Source organism: Macrobrachium nipponense, chromosome 14, assembly GCF_015104395.2.
Source record: "Macrobrachium nipponense isolate FS-2020 chromosome 14, ASM1510439v2, whole genome shotgun sequence".
NCBI lineage: Eukaryota > Metazoa > Arthropoda > Malacostraca > Decapoda > Palaemonidae > Macrobrachium > Macrobrachium nipponense.
In genome coordinates, this window is record NC_087207.1 from 38546219 (window position 1) to 38562510 (window position 16292).

The 16292-nt window shown below is 36.6% G+C and overlaps 1 long non-coding RNA gene across 1 annotated transcript; it reads right to left on the minus strand.

Moving 5' to 3' along the window:
- Positions 1 to 11421: 11421 nt before the first annotated feature.
- On the minus strand, positions 11422 to 15328 carry LOC135226484 (uncharacterized). The gene is made up of 2 exons (XR_010317233.1): positions 15118 to 15328; positions 11422 to 12807 (listed from the first exon to the last, which is right to left on the minus strand). It is a non-coding gene; the product is annotated as an uncharacterized LOC135226484 (long non-coding RNA).
- Positions 15329 to 16292: the final 964 nt, after the last annotated feature.

Consider the following 16292-nt stretch of genomic DNA (forward strand, 5'->3'; position numbering starts at 1 on the left):
CCGAAATCATATGTATGATCGTTTATTTGAATTCATGTTCGCAAATGAAGGAATACATTTACGCATGGCTATAAATATCGAGAATTATGCTAAAGGGTTGATGTTTAATTGATACTTTTTTTTAGTATGCAGTCGTTTACTGAATTATTATTATCAATATTAGCAATTATCATTTCTACATATAGGCCGTTTTATTTAATGAAATTGAGAGCTAGAGAAAAACTACTACTGATTAGTTCATTTTTCTGCTATTGAATGAAAGATGATCTCCCATAATAATGGAAACTTCCATAGCTTTAGCCTTTTCATATACCTAAAGAGAAATTATTATTATTATTTTTTTTTTTTTTTTTTGTGGGGGGGGGGGGGGGGGGGAGGTTGTCTATCACAGTCCTCCAATTCGACTGGGTGGTATTTATAGTGTGGGGTTCCGGGTTGTATCCTGCCTCCTTAGGAGTCCATCACTGTTCTTACTATGTGCGCCGTTTCTAGGATCACACTCTTCTGCGTAAGTCCTGGAGCTACTTCAGCCTCTAGTTTTTCCAGATTCCTTTTCAGGGATCTTGGGATCGTGCCTAGTGTTCCTATGATTATGGGTACAATTTCCACTGACATATCCCATATCCTTCTTATTTCTATTTTCAGGTCTTGATACTTATCCATTTTTCCCTTTCTTCTCTTCAACTCTGGTGTCCCATGGTATTGCGACATGAATGAGTGATGCTTTCTTCTTGACTTTGTCAATCAACGTCACGTCTGGTCTATTTGCACGTATCACCCTATCTGTTCTGATACCATAGTCCCAGAGGATCTTTGCCTGATCGTATTCTATCACTCCTTCAGGTTGGTGCTCGTACAACTTATTACTGCAAAGTAGCTGGTGTTTCTTGCACAGGCTCCGGTGGAGGGGTTTTGCTACTGAATCATGCCTCTTTTTGTACTGGTTCTGTGCAAGGGCCGGACATTCACTTGCTACGTGGTTTATGGTTTCATTTTTCGTATTGCACTTCCTACATATGGGAGAGATGTTATTTCCATCTATCGTTCTTTGAACATATCTTGTTTTTAGGCTGTGATCTTGTGCCGCTGTTATCATTCCTTCAGTTTCCTTCTTTAGCTCTCCCCTCAGTAGCCATTGCCACGTGTCATCGCTGGCTAGCTCTTTAATCTGTCTCAAGTATTGTCCGTGCATTGGTTTGTTGTGCCATTCCTCTGTTCTGCTGTCTCTGTACATTTCTTGGTTTTCGTCTACTTTTATCAGTCTTTCTTCCCATGCACTCTTGAGCCACTCGTCTTCACTGGTTTTCAGATATTGCCCCAGTGCTCTGTTCTCGATTTTGACGCAGTCCTCTATACTTAGTAGTCCTCTCCCTCCTTCCTTTCGTGTTATGTATAGTCTGTCCGTATTTGCTCTTGGGTGTAGTGCTTTGTGTATGGTCATTTGTTTCCTCGTTTTCTGGTCTATGCTGCGAAGTTCTGCCTTCGTCCATTCCACTATTCCTGCGCTGTATCTGATTACTGGCACTGCCCATGTGCTTATGGCTTTTATCATATTTCCGGCGTTGAGTTTTGACTTGAATATCGCCTTGAGTCTCTGCATATATTCTTTCCTGATCGTCCCCTTCATCTCTTGGTGTTTTATATCCCCTCCTTCCATTATTCCCAGGTATTTGTACCCCGTCTCATCTATGTGTCTAATGTTGTTCCCATCTGGTAGCTTTATCCCTTCAGTCCTTGTTACTTTGCCCTTTTGTAAGTTGTATGTTATTATTATTATTATTATTATTATTATTATTATTATTACATTCAAAATTTACATATACTCACACGGAACTAAATAGAGCCATTAACTTGCTAAGAAAGACGCCGTATTGTGGAATATACATATGGATGATAAAATACAAACAGAAAAAAAAAAATTAACACACCGAAACAGATTATGACGCAAATAAATAAAAAGGTTCAAGATTACGTTGTTCATGCATACTTATTTTTTCCTTGATTTCAGACAGTTTTAATCGTTCATTCTTGATTTTTTTGTTTCTTTTCATTTAAGGAAACAAACAGGGTTTTAAGAAACTTATCACTAGATTTCATGCTTGTCATGTCAATATGAAATACTTCATAATTGCAATACATAATGGATTGAATGAGCAGCTTTTTCATTATTCATGGGCTGCCTACTGCAAATAAGTTCATGCATTTTGCTGATCTCTTGAATAAACAATATTTTCGTGATATATAAACAGCCCATTGACAATTTTGTTTCAGACATTTGCTCCGTACTCTCTTAGTTATGGACTGCGCATAGCTATATTCACTAAAGTTTATTTCCTTTGCCTTTAGAAATATGATATTTTCATTGTAATGCTGTATTCATATTGGTAAAGCAACAATAACTTATTCTTCATGACATATAATCTTCTCCCTGTGAATTATTTCAAGAATTTGCTCTTTCCTTTATTCAAAGCATATCTACCTTCCAGTAAAGCCATATACGTATTATATAGTATATATATATATATATATATTATACATATTATAATATATAATATATATATATACATATTTAATATATAATATATTATCATACATATATATATATATATATTATATATATATATATATAGTATATATATATTAATAATATTGTTACATTTAGTACAATATGTAACTGTATATTATTTATCTAAGACCCTTCGATTTTTCGTGTCCAGTCTTATATTCATTCATAGCGCCATGAAATTGTCCTTTGACCATAAATAAGTCTCTTGATTGAAATTGGAGAAAAAGATAATAAAATTTATACTCATGCCTTCTTAATGACTTTAAAGTAAAATTTAATAAAAATCAACGAAAATAAAGACAGACATAACGCATAAATAATAAAAAGTCAAACGTGCATACATTTATACACTACACACCACCACTACAATACTATGACTAATATATTAATATATAATATATTATGTACATATATATATCAAATATTATATATATATATATATATTATATATATATAATATAAATAAATATATATAGATAAATATATATACAATAAATATATATATATTATATATATATATTTATATATATATTTTTACATTTTATGTATATATATGTACTTATATATATTTATCTATTTATTTATATATATATATATATATATATATATATATATATATAGTATATATATATATATATATATATGTGTGTGTGTGGTGTGTGTGTGTACGCGTGTGTGTACAATGTATGCGTTTGTCTGTTTATTTGCGTTATGTCTGTCTTTTTGTTGATTACATTTTTAACTTTCAAGCATTAGAGGCTAAAGGCATAATTTTCTATCTTCCTTCCATTCTCAATACAAAGAGAATTATTTGATGGTCAAAAAGGACTATTTGGTCCCATGAATAAATGAGAAAACGTCGACCACCGAAAAAATTAAATTCCAAGGGTAATGGTGGTCATTTGAATGATGTATTTCGAACGAAGAAATCGAATACAAATTGGTTAGAATACTCGTCCTGTTGCCTGAATTTACGTGGAAGTTACTCGAAATGATCTTTCTGGTAATGAATAAAGGTGAACGTCGCCTGTATCTTATTCCGATCCTCTGAAATTTGATGGACAGGACATTTTTCGATACTGACACCGCTAGAAAATTTCGTTGTACGTCCTCCGTGAGAGTGACATTGCGCGAAAATAGTTTGAGAATGACTTTCGCGATAGAGGAATGGGATGGAATCTAGAGTTTCTAGGCCAAAGGCCAAGCACTGGGACCTAAGAAGTTATTCAGCACTGGAAAGGAAAATGAGAGCGGGTAGGATTGAAAGGTGTAACAGGAGGAAACCCTCGCTGTTGCACTGTGAAATCATTGTTAGGAGAGGGTGGATACAAGCAAGATGGAAGAGAATATGAAAGGAGGTACAGTAAAAGGAATGAAAGGGGTTGCAGCTAGGGGCCGAAGGGACGCTGCAAAGATCCTCTAGTAATGCTTCATGGGTGCACTTATGGTTCTAACCCCCCCCCCACCCTCCCCCGGGGTCTTATCGGTACCGTTATTGCGTGAAAATTGCTTGTCAAGGTCCTTTCCGATACTGAAATGGGGATTACAGTGAAAAATAAATAAGGAGTCTGCGACCGACATTTTTTCATGAAAGGAAAATGTAGCCAATGGCATCCAAATAGCCGCTATACAACTCGATACGGGTTTGGTCTGCAATCACGGATTCTTCGACTATAAATTCCATTGTACTACACAAGGAAGGATACAAATGCCTTCGAACCCAATACGTTATATATTACTCCCTAAATGTGTGAACAGTATTGATGTATTCGGGGAAGGAATAAATTTGTTATCTGAATTGACCGACTGAGTCGATGATCGTTGGGAAATAAGCAATGAAAGAAGCGAGCAAAAAGAGAGAAAATAATTTTGCCAAGTCGTAAAAAAATTCTTATTTTATCACATTATTTCGTTTAACTGGTTTTTTTATGCTTTTTTTTTCTATCTTGTCAGTGTCACTTCAAGAACCCCGAATCAATCATTATAGGAATTACTTTTATATCATACTTGTTATAGATTTGAAGAACAGTTTCATTTTCTTTTCTTGCCATATCAGCGTCACTCTAATTCGGATTTACTTCTATCTATACTTATTATATTTATTCGATTTATGATTCTTCAGGAAATATACAGCGGGCAACAACATTACCAGTCTTCAACTTGATTTTGAACTGCAGCATAACGCAATGCCGCTTTTACAAGACGGCTAAAGTTTGTTTCAAGTTCCAGTCTCCAGAAAGGCTTAGATTTTACAAAACAGGGATGATGATGACACGTCATACCCTACTAGTGTGGTGAAAGTGTCATTAGGTCATATTAGTCTTTAATAGTTGGGCAAAGTCCAGACCCCACACTAGGCTCATTATACCTTTTAACACTTGACCACACTTACTGTCCGCCTAAAGGCAAAGATCAGCTTAATCTAGACCAACTAAACCAGCCCATAAAAGGAATAGTACGAGGATAAGCAAACTCTGATGGCAATTGAGGATGGTGTATTATTACTCCTTTCCAGACAGCTGACATAATGTAAATTGAAAATCTTTTCTCTTATCATCCTGAAAAGTTTGTTACGTAAACTTTTCTTTAGTTTCTTTTGAGATTTTAGAATTCCGTCGAGAGGTCATGATACGTCCAGCCAAACTCTGCATCAGTGGGACAGCCATCAAACTAATATCCGCAATATATGTCCTGCAAAATTTGGAGGTGAACCCTTTTTTTCCCAAGAAGATAAACCAAGGGTAAAAGGTTTCAGTAACAAAAAAAAGAGTAGGGTAAGTTGAGCTGAATATAGAATTTAGGCCAAAGGCCAAGCATTGGGACCTATGAGGGCATTCAGCGCTGAAATGGAAACTGGCATTAAAAGGTTTGAAAGGTGTAACAGGAGGAAAACCTCAAAGCAGTTGCACTATGAATCAAGTGTTAGGAGAGCGTGAAAAGTAGGATGAAGAAAGAAAATATGAAAGGAGGTACAGTAAAAGGAACGAAAGTGGTTGCAGCTAGTGGCCGAAGGCACGCTGCGAAGAATCTTCAGTAATGCCTACAGTGCACCGCTTGAGACCCACTGATGGCACTACCTCCCTACGGGGTTAAAGAAAAAAAAAGTAGGTACCTTTCTAGCCATGAGCCTTATCTATGCAAAGTCTGCCTAAGAATAGTTTGGCATATTCCTGACCTATAACCGATCATCACGTAATCAAAGCCGATGAATTATTTCTCGAATCTTTCTCCTACTCTTCAGTATAACTTTAAATCTTTTTTCAGTCAATTTTCTGTAGAATAAAAATCTGTTTTCATCAACTTCTGTCAACTTTTCTTCAAACGTAAGGAGATGGTTTGCAAATCCTGCACGATGATCTCTATCATCGATTCTCACACTCCCCCCTACCCCCACCCCCCGCCCGCCCCCTTACACTCATCCCCACCCCCTCGTTGTTATTCATTTATTTTGTTTAATCTAACTCCTATTCCTGCTACTAACCTCTAGTATTACTTTATTTTTCTTCAAACATTCACATTCAGTCATGAGTCTTTGTATCCACTCACCACATTTTAGATTGCATGCAGTTTCTTAATTTAGTCTAAGTTAATATGAAAGATAAGTTTCACCCTCAATCTTTGTGTTGCTACTGTTATGGATCTGATAACCTTTGATTAGCAGGACGTTTTCTTTGTTTGATGACGTCATAGAATTATCTCGCCTTCGCTGATAAACAGATGACTCCCAATTGCCAGGTTTACATACTATCCAGTAGTGAAGATATTTCCTTACCGTTATAAACAGGGTTATTTTATTTTCATTCATATCCAAATGACCGATCATCAGGATAGCGCATGTAGCATTCCAGACATTTTCTTTGAATGAAACCTTGATTGATAATCGTACAATACATTTTACCGGTCATTCCAGCTCCTGTTCACATCTGTAATTCCACGTATCCTTCCTCCTTAAATAACTACTTGTTTGGAATATTGTTCGCATATTATGATTCGCCCTCTCTCTCTCTCTCTCTCTCTCTCTCACTGGGGCAACTATCGTAATCAGTGACCCCACCATTGTCATTGCCTAGATCGTTATATCTGCTAGATGCTGATATCCTATAACAATTTAGGTGGCTGGGAATAATGGCCATAGAGCGGTCATGATCCCACCTCTTCGTCGATGTGGGCATCAACACTGGAACCCAGCGTCGGAGTGGCTATTGTCTATTATTTACAATTTACAGGTTAAAGTTTCTCAAGTTCGTGGTCAAAGTGTGTTGTTCATAAATCTGTTCCCCACCAAGCAAGTTCTTGGTCTTCTCTCAACGTTTGTTTACAGGTACTATTTTGGTCACTGTTCTGTCCAGCTGAGAGTAAATAGTAAATATAACTCTCCTCTCAGGAACAATGTTAGATCCTTCAGGCTACCTCTTCCCTTATCCACCTCCCAGCTCAGTTCTGGAATTCTCTTGCTCTTCGTGGTTTTCCTGGATTCCATAACTTTCCTATTTTTCAAGAAGCGGGTTTTAAAGTTTTCTAATGAATAAGTTTTACTTTCCTTTTCAAGTCTCGTATTCTCGTTGTGATCGGCCCTAAGGTAGAAAAGGCCTAGGGACCCGTCAAAATAACTTTTACATTAAAAGGAAAATTCTACAGTCACACTCACGCACGCACACACACACACGCATATGCAAAGAGAGAGTGAGAGAAAAAAAAAAAGATGGAGAGAATACGCTCTATGGCTTATGTCTTATGAAATTATTCGGCGCCTTAGAGTGCATCTTCAGTAATAAAAAAAAAACACATACTAAATTAATACTCTATTATTCCTGCTTTAGAAATCAACCACATTCGTGCAGTGTCTTAACTAAGGGGGCGGGGTGGGGGTGCGGTCTGCCGGGGAGGGCTTGGAAGGGCCGCCCTCTGGCATATTTACAGTAGGTCTGTTTTGGCATAATTCTAGATTTTCTATTTCTCAACTGTTCAACCTCGATATATCTATGTTACAAATATTGTTATTATAATGTTGAGATTGTTCTTAAGTGTTGCCAGTTGTGAAAGAAGCTTCTCCAGGTTAAAACTATTCAAAAACTACCTAAGATCAACTATGAGTCAGCTCAGATTGTCAAACCTCGCCATATTGTCAACAGAGCATGAAATCACTGACCAGTTGGACTCTGGTGTTGTCATTAGCGAATTCGTTTCTAACGATGCTCGTAGGGTTCCGTCGTCTATCCGCTGAGTTGTTTTTGTTCTAGCTTTATGAAATAACATAAATGATTTAGATGTTAAGGCTTAAAATTTGCGTTTCGTTCTCACCACTTCAGTACTTTTTAGCGCGGGAATGGGGTGGCACTTTCAGAGTCAGCCCCGGGCGTAAATTTCTTTCTTTTTTTTATTTATTTATTTTTTATTTTTTTTTTTTTTTGCCATGCTACTAAGTTAGGGTGGGTTAGGGTATGATATCTCCATGCAATGTTCTCTCAGTACTTTGAGTGTGGGAAACATAATAAAATTATTTTCAAGTAAATTCTATGGTTAGTTTTTTAAGATATGGCGTCCCGCCTTTTTCAGGAAAAGATTCCATACTGGGTTACACCTCTGGAAAATTAGTCGCTAGCACCAACTCTAGTGACACCACTGTATTCGTGTTTCCTGCTGGGTGACTGACTGCTCCTGTTCCCTACTGTACTCCAAGCGCTTGAACTCCAGCCTTTGTCAAAATGTTTCATTTTTATCCAGAATTAGGTCAAATTTTATCCCTATTCTTAATGATTCAGACGGCCTGAGATGCGTAAAGGTGTTAGATTACGCAACTGTCGTTGAAAGTGAATCATAATTACAATTCAAATTCCACTGGTTACAGACAACGGCATCTCTGTAAAACACATTTTCTCAATTAGCATTGTCTTATACTGCTTATTTCACGCTAGGAGTAGATTTAAATTTAAAGTATCGTATCATTATTCATTTTCTTTTTTACAGTAAAAGTCAAATGTATGAGGATAATGCTCTCTCTCTCTCTCTCTCTCTCTCTCTCTCTCTCTCTCTCTCTCTCTCTCTCTCTCTCTCTCTCTCTCTCTTTTGTTGCTCGGTATCAAAAATATTGTTAATTAATCCTGATGGCAAAGGAGTTTCGGAAAAACAAGGTTAATTAATTTTCAATCTACGGAAACTGTGAAATTATGACTCTAATTTCCCTGTGATTTTTCATTCACTCGGCACAATACCTGAAAATGTAATGAATACCGTGTAATTTTCAGCCGTTTTCTTTACTGCTGTTCAGTACTTTATAATTTGTTAAAGACTATATAATCGTTCACGTAATTACGTTACAGGACTTAAAGTTACACGGAGAAATGCTGTACATAATGCCTCCTTTATTTATTTATCTATTTATCTATTTATTTATTCTTCTTTTTTTCGTGCACGATTTTAGTTATCCTTGTTCTTCATTGTCATTACGGCACAAGGCTCGTAATCCAATAAAGGTCACGTAACGTTCAGTCGTGTTTATTATTGTAAAATAATAAATCAAATGTATTAACCGAGAAGAAATGTTCATTGTTTGGTCACTGTTCATATTTTGAACATATAGGCCTCAGAACTCTCCCCGTACTGAAGTGTCATAATTTCTCATGAAAACCAACGACCTTGGAATAAAATTATACTATTTTTGTTGGGCTGAAGAACTATTTAACAAAAGCTGTTCGTTATTTTCATCATCTTGCTTCTCTTGCGTAAGAACTCATGGTTTTGAGCTCTGTACCTTATTGTATCCTAACCCAGACCAGTTTTTTCTTCCAAAAGACGAGTTCGGTTCGAATGTTAAATTTCTACAAAGTGCTTTTCTTCGTTCTAATGGCATTTCGAAGCAAGTGCAATCATAATCGACTGAGAAAGTTTCACGCTCTTCAGCAAGGCTTTGTAAAAACATTCTCGCGTGAGGAAAGAATATCATCATCCTTTCGATAAGGGGCTTCGAAGAACACGCAACTATATTCGGCCAGAAAAAGTCTGGTTCACTCAAATGTTGTCTCTTCACAAATTTCTGACCTAAGCGATTTTTTTTTTCCTAAAAGCGAACCCACTTGTAGTAGGATTAATATTTCGGAGGAGGATGTTGGGTCCCCTTTCGAAAACATTTTTATACCAAGGTCCGACATTTTATCCCCAAAGGTGACTTCGAGGTTACTGATTTTATATTTTGGCGGGCGTTTGCTCCTCTTCAGTAAGGCTATATGGATATTTCCTAGATAGTGAACTCCCCCCTCCCCCCTCCCCGAAGGGTTTTTGGAGGTCGTTATCTAGGGCTAATATATCTTGAGGGTCATTATCTTTATGATATTTACAGTCTTTTGTTTATATTTTTACGATAACCTCCAACGAGCTCGTACTAAACACAGATACATGGTGGATACATGCAGGGTTAGAACCCTTGGAGGTCATTGTCTAAAAAAGATCCGGCTTCATATAAACCTTCTCAATTAACAGTAAAATACCCCCGTGGGTGGGTAGCGCTGTCGATGCATCTCATTCGGTGCATAGTAGGCATTACTTGAGGTTCTTTGCAGCGTCCCTTCGGCCCCTAGCTGCAACTACTTTCATTCCTTTTATTGTACCTCCGTTCATATTCTCTTTCTTACATCTTACTGTCCACCCTCTCCAAACAATGTTTCATAGTGCAACTGCGAGGTTTTCCTCCTGTTACACCTTTCAAACCTTTTACTGTCAATTTCCATTTCAGCGCTGAATGGCCTTAGTTGCCCCAGTGCTTGGCATAGTGCCAAAAATCTATATAAATCCAATCAAAACAGTCAAATATTGAAGTACAATACTTCGACGATGATTGGTCCTGTTGAATAAGTCTTTTCAAATTACATTTCAGTAGCTGAAGTCTGTCCTCTTTAATGTAGCCATCAGAGTCTTCTGCAACAATGGGCAATTATTTTCCTGGGAAAGGGTTTATAATATCTCTGATCGATGTGTTATGATATTTTGATTGGCATATATTCGTTCGAATTAAAACTATCATATTACTAAGTTATGCTTTTATGGAAACGCGTAAGAACACGATAAGTTGTCAGCTAATGAGGAAAGAATTGTTTTATTTAATCAGGATATAAATGGTAAAGTAATGCAATATCAACAATAAAAAATTAAAGTGGGTACGTAAAAGGAAGGTAAAACAAACTAAAAGAAAATAAAGCAAGAAAAAAAAGGAACTCGGACAGAAATGGTAACGCGCGAGTCATGTGACAGACATTTTATAAGACTTTAAAGTTCTTACTTCATTTCGAGAACCTTATTCGCCCATTACTGCCTCTACAAGCGTTTGTAGATTAAGGTTTCCCCGTTGGAGAAATAATCAGATCAAAGAGAGAAGGGAGGGTCCTCATTAACTTACACTATCGACTCAGCAAAGCACAGAACCAATTACCTAAACGACGGAGTTAATTGGTTCATTTTCTCGTTGAATGTTTCTTAGCGTTGCTGGAACATCATGTGTGGCGTCATATGTATCTCACGGTCTCGACCTATTGACATTCTTTGTGTAAAATGATTCGTTAAATGACGTATTGTATTCTTTCTTTACTTTTCGTACTTTGTTATTTTTTCCGTAGACCTCATGGCCAGAATCTATATTGTGAGAATAGATTTGTAATATTTATCTGAAGTAAATTTTGTAAGTTGCTATCAAAATTTCTTTTTATTGTTTGTATCTTAGTCTGCGTGGCTAACACCAACCTTTGACAAATGGGATTTTCAGTGACCCAAAATCTAATAGCAGCTAATACAACATATCTTGCACTTCAAAAGCATACTAAGTATGATTTTATTGTGAGACGTTCAGGAAAAAGAAATAGCACATATTCGTGTAAAATATCTTTATTCTTAATTTTAAATATTTGAGATCAGTAATTTCTGAGAATTTATGGAATGCTTTTGGTCTTCCATAAACTGTATTTGAATACAGTATTCTGTAGGAGACAATTCCCATTTTTTTCAGTGTGAAAGTCGCATAACATAACAAATGAGGCAGGACCTATATTTTCAATGTCCGTGTATCATGTTGGACGAAAATTACGTATCCAAAGGAATCATTTCTCTGCGTGAATGAAAGGATATCTGTCAAGCCGGATTTCAACGAAATCTCGAGGAAGAAATGTCTCTGGTCTTAAGAAGATTCGACCAGATTCTGAGATGAATGTGAATTTTAATTCAGATGTAGTCGCCCTTAAATTCTGGTTTTAAACGGCCCTCTGAATAGTGTTGTCTTCTCACAGTACCATTATTTCCACAAATTCTTTATTTACATCATTCAACAAAATCAATAATCAATCTTTAATATTATATCTGAATTCCCTCTTACATTCATTCATGGTCAAAGGAGCTGTGACATTAGATTATGCAATATTAAACGTTCTAGCGTTTGGTATATTACCCTCTGTTTAAATGGTCACTTCTATCATGTTCTCTTTGTGTGAATTTCAAAAGGATTATTTCACGTATGTTCAGTTTCCCTTTGTAAAGTAGTTCTCATCGCAAAACCATGAATAGTCTAACAAAACTATCCAAGTTCTTAATCTGATAACTGCTGCTTGAGAAGTCCCGTCATTCGTAGAACTAGTCCTATTTTCATACATGTATAAGAGATAAAACCTAAATGGTTCAATAGAGAATATAGAACTTTGGCATGAATGCCAAAAAACTGGGTTTTTCTCCTTCGGGAGATCCATTTTTTTACCATAACTAATCCCAATGGGACTGACAACTTAACATTTTTTAGCCCTGGCCCGGAGCGCGGGAAGAAGTAACCTGGCAAGTGTCATTGATCAGGCATTACAAACTTCTAATACCATTCCTCCGAAGAGCTAAGTCCTCGTTTTTGCAAATGGCACAGCAGATCTGAAAGCTCAAAGTTTCGCCTGCCTTCCATATTTCTTCCTTCCCTCAAAACATTCATCTTTTCGTATTGTACTATATATATATCAGAAAGGGTATTCCACCTCTTCTCTTCGTTCGTGCTTTGATCTTACATCAAGATTGCTTTTGATTGAAGGCCAGGAAAAGGGATTATCTTTTCAAGTCGTGATTCGAGCCTGGTGGAGAAAGATTAAGTCACAATGACGCTAAGCAGCAACGCCGTGACGTCATGAGTCGTGAGAATGACGTCATCACTAGTGGCGATGATCTAACGAGCGGCTGATGGCTCGTTGTGGATTACTGCTGTCAGGCATCGCAGCGTTGAGTTTTACCTGGAAAAAGCAAAAATTATGAAAATTGAATGCATACTTATTTAACCGAAAGAGAAGAAATAAAAGTAAGCTTGAAAGATTTAGTGTGCAATTTACAGAGAAGAAAAAATCTCTTATCGTTCTGAAAAAATATGCACGTTTTTTAAAAGAATTTATTCAAATATATATTAATGTCATTCAAAGAATTATTGTCATGTTTAGTTTCTTGCAGTACAATAAATTTATGAATGGCAAACTTTTAATGAATAAGATAAATGATCACTGCATCTATGGATCCAAATATCTCTGTTACTATAATAAATTCATTGTCTACGTCCCGAAATTAATTGTCAATTGAGTTCTGTTAATTAGTGTGGGGAATTGAGTTTGAATTAGATACGAGCGTTTCCTGTTTCCATGTTCCATCAGGACGGGGCTGGATACGGACACCAGGTTTGCCGACCCACATTCTTAGTCATCTTAGGTATGTCATTTTTACTTTCGTTTCCTGTTTCTAAACTTTGAAAAAAAGTGCTACATTTACTCTTACCACTAAGTTACATTAAAAAGACCTTTCATTCGTCTTCGTTGTCGTGTAAATTATGCAAAGTTTTGAGGAGAGTACTAGAAGAGCAATTGTACCCATGAGAGTTTTTAATATATTTGACAAAATAATCCATAAGTAATTCAATGATGCGTCCGATATTTCCAAATGTAAGGTACCATTAACATCTAAACAATCAAATATTCAACGTGCATTACAACGTCAAAACATAAGATATATATATCTTCGATTTAGAAAATGTACATATATCATAAACAGATTTATATGTTTGTTAGGTGTGCGTAAATAAATATATTATTTTTTATGTATTTTAAATAGGTTTTGTTATTACAGCAGTGACTATCCAATACAGTCTTATATTCATGCCGTTTGATTATCATATATCAGGAACTGACAGAAAATCTGTATTCTCTTCTAGAAAACTGGAAAATAAAAAAAATCAGAACGTTATCTCAGCAAACACTTTTGTCTTTATTTTTTTTTTTTATTTTTTAGAGTACGTGAAATCGCATTTTCTGAGTCTTAAAATATTGTCAGCTGCTGGACGGTCTCCGTGAATGAAATACAATGCAGAGACATCAAACTGAAAGTTAAATTAGTATTGGAAAGTGTGTGTGAGTATATATGCTCCCATAGTACAATGATTTAAAAAATAAATAAATAAAAAATAAAAAAGGGGCTCCACCAACTTGAATATTCGTACTCCCGACTTCTTCTTTCTCATGAATATCCAAAAATAAATGTTCATCGATTTGGAAATATCGGAAGCGACTTAAAAAAAGAAAAAGAGAGAGAGAGAGAGAGAGAGAGAGAGAGAGAGAGAGAGAGAGAGCAAAAATATAAGTCAGGAAAGGCAAGTAAGGTTATTCATCATTCATACATCTCAGCGGCTTTGCAGAAGGCAAAATGCATCTTGTAGGGAACGAATTGTCCAGCATTGATCTTCCCGGGGTCGATATGACCCGATGTGACCAACGGAGAAAAAAGCCCCTGAATGAAAAATGCATTAACCCTTCGTATTGGCAAACCATTCCCTCACATATGTATGAGTTAGACAAAGAATATGAAGAGTGAATTATGCAGCGACGGTCAACAAGAACCAGAAATGCGCCAGGGACTGAAATATTCTAGTGTGAATTTAACCGAAAAAAGGGTGAATATTTTTTTTTCTTGTAAATCTCTCGCAGTGGCTCAACGACTAAAGGGTTCGATGTTGTGACGCTTTTTTTTCTCACTGATATTTTATCGGCATGGGTTTTTTTCTATTAACATTCATCTGAATTAAAAATGATGTACCTGTCAAATTGAATTTTTTCACATTTTTCGTGAAGGTATCAGTTAAATTGAAATTTTTCACATTTTTCCTTAAGGTAAGAACAATTTTTTCCCCTTCAGTTTCTCATACCAACTTACTTTTTCTATCAGCGCATTTCCTGAACTAGCAAACATAACGCCCATTATAGTAAGATTGTCCGTTTTAACGCCAGGAGTCGCTTCGATGGTTACTGTGCAGGCTATATAGTGTTTTGCTTGAATTTTCGGCTACGGTTTTCGGAGACATAACGCCCATTAGGGTGTGTGTGGGAGGGGAGGTACGATGAAACCCCATTATAAACCATCTTAGCGACCTCCACTATAACCCTGCCAAGTTTCATGCCCATCGGGCCAGCCGTTTGTTGGCCGTGATTGAATGACAGATGGACGGGCAGACATAACGCCCATTATAGAAAGATGCTATTCTTCCCGAATCTTTTTCGTCTACGTACCTCTTGGGATTTCTTGGATTATTTGTCACTAGTCTCCGTCTTCTCGCCTTCATTCTCCTTCGTCTTCGTCTCCCGTCTCGCCCACGACTACAGAAATCGAAATGACGACCCAGGGCCAGGGAGCTGAGGGATCCATTCTTGATAGGGTCTGAATTTCGACAGGAGCTCAGCAGCCGACAACCAACTGTCCTCTTTCTACGGAACACCAACGGCCACTGAGACTTTATATACAAACAGACAAAAGATGTGGGTATCAGAGACCTTCGTAATCTTATCCGCTTTGCTCTAATACTTTTTTTTATAGGGGGTTGGTGGGGGGGGGGGGTGTGAGAAAGGGTTTCCGGGGGTCTGTGGGGGAATGGCTTCTGGTTGGTTTTATTTCTATTTCGATCTGTATGTAATGTTATCTCTCAAGTGATTAAGATGGGTGAGTGGTGGCCTTGATACGAAAGTTCAAACAGACTGATACACTCGATATATGTATATATTTCTTTGGTAGAACAGATCGCTTTTGATAGCTAGGTACTCATTTGTAATATATATAAATATATATATATATATATATATAATATATATATATATATATGTATGTGTGTATATATATATATATATATATATATATATAAAACATCTTTTCTTTTCCTTTTCGAGAAAAAGTGGAGGATATCCAAGATTCTTCCTTCAAGATTAAATAAACTTGCAAATACTTATTACTTGGTCTGAAGTACCCCAAAGCCATCTCTAGACAACAGGTTAACCTGGCACCCCGTCAGCTCAAGCAACCATACCTACGGAGTCTGCAAAAACGTCGCAGTGAGGGTAGAGAAACCATTAAAGGCGGGTAATTCAGACGAAATAGAGGATGAAAAATATCCTGAAATTTTAGTAGGCCAGTGATATGTCATCGACTTTGACTGGTGACCATGATCGCTGCCTGGATGTGTTTGAAGTTGTCTGTGTTTCTGTTTGTGTGTGTGTGTGTGTGTGTGTGTGTGTGTGTGGTGGGTAGGGAGTTACTTAAGGACATGGCCCATAAATTTTAACAACAAGAAACATTACAACTGAAAATCTGTAGTCACATAATGTAAGTTCCACATTGCAATCTGAATACCCGAACAGCCAACGGTACGTTTTCTGTAAGCTAAAATCCGCCCATTTAAAAAGCAAAAATCCTG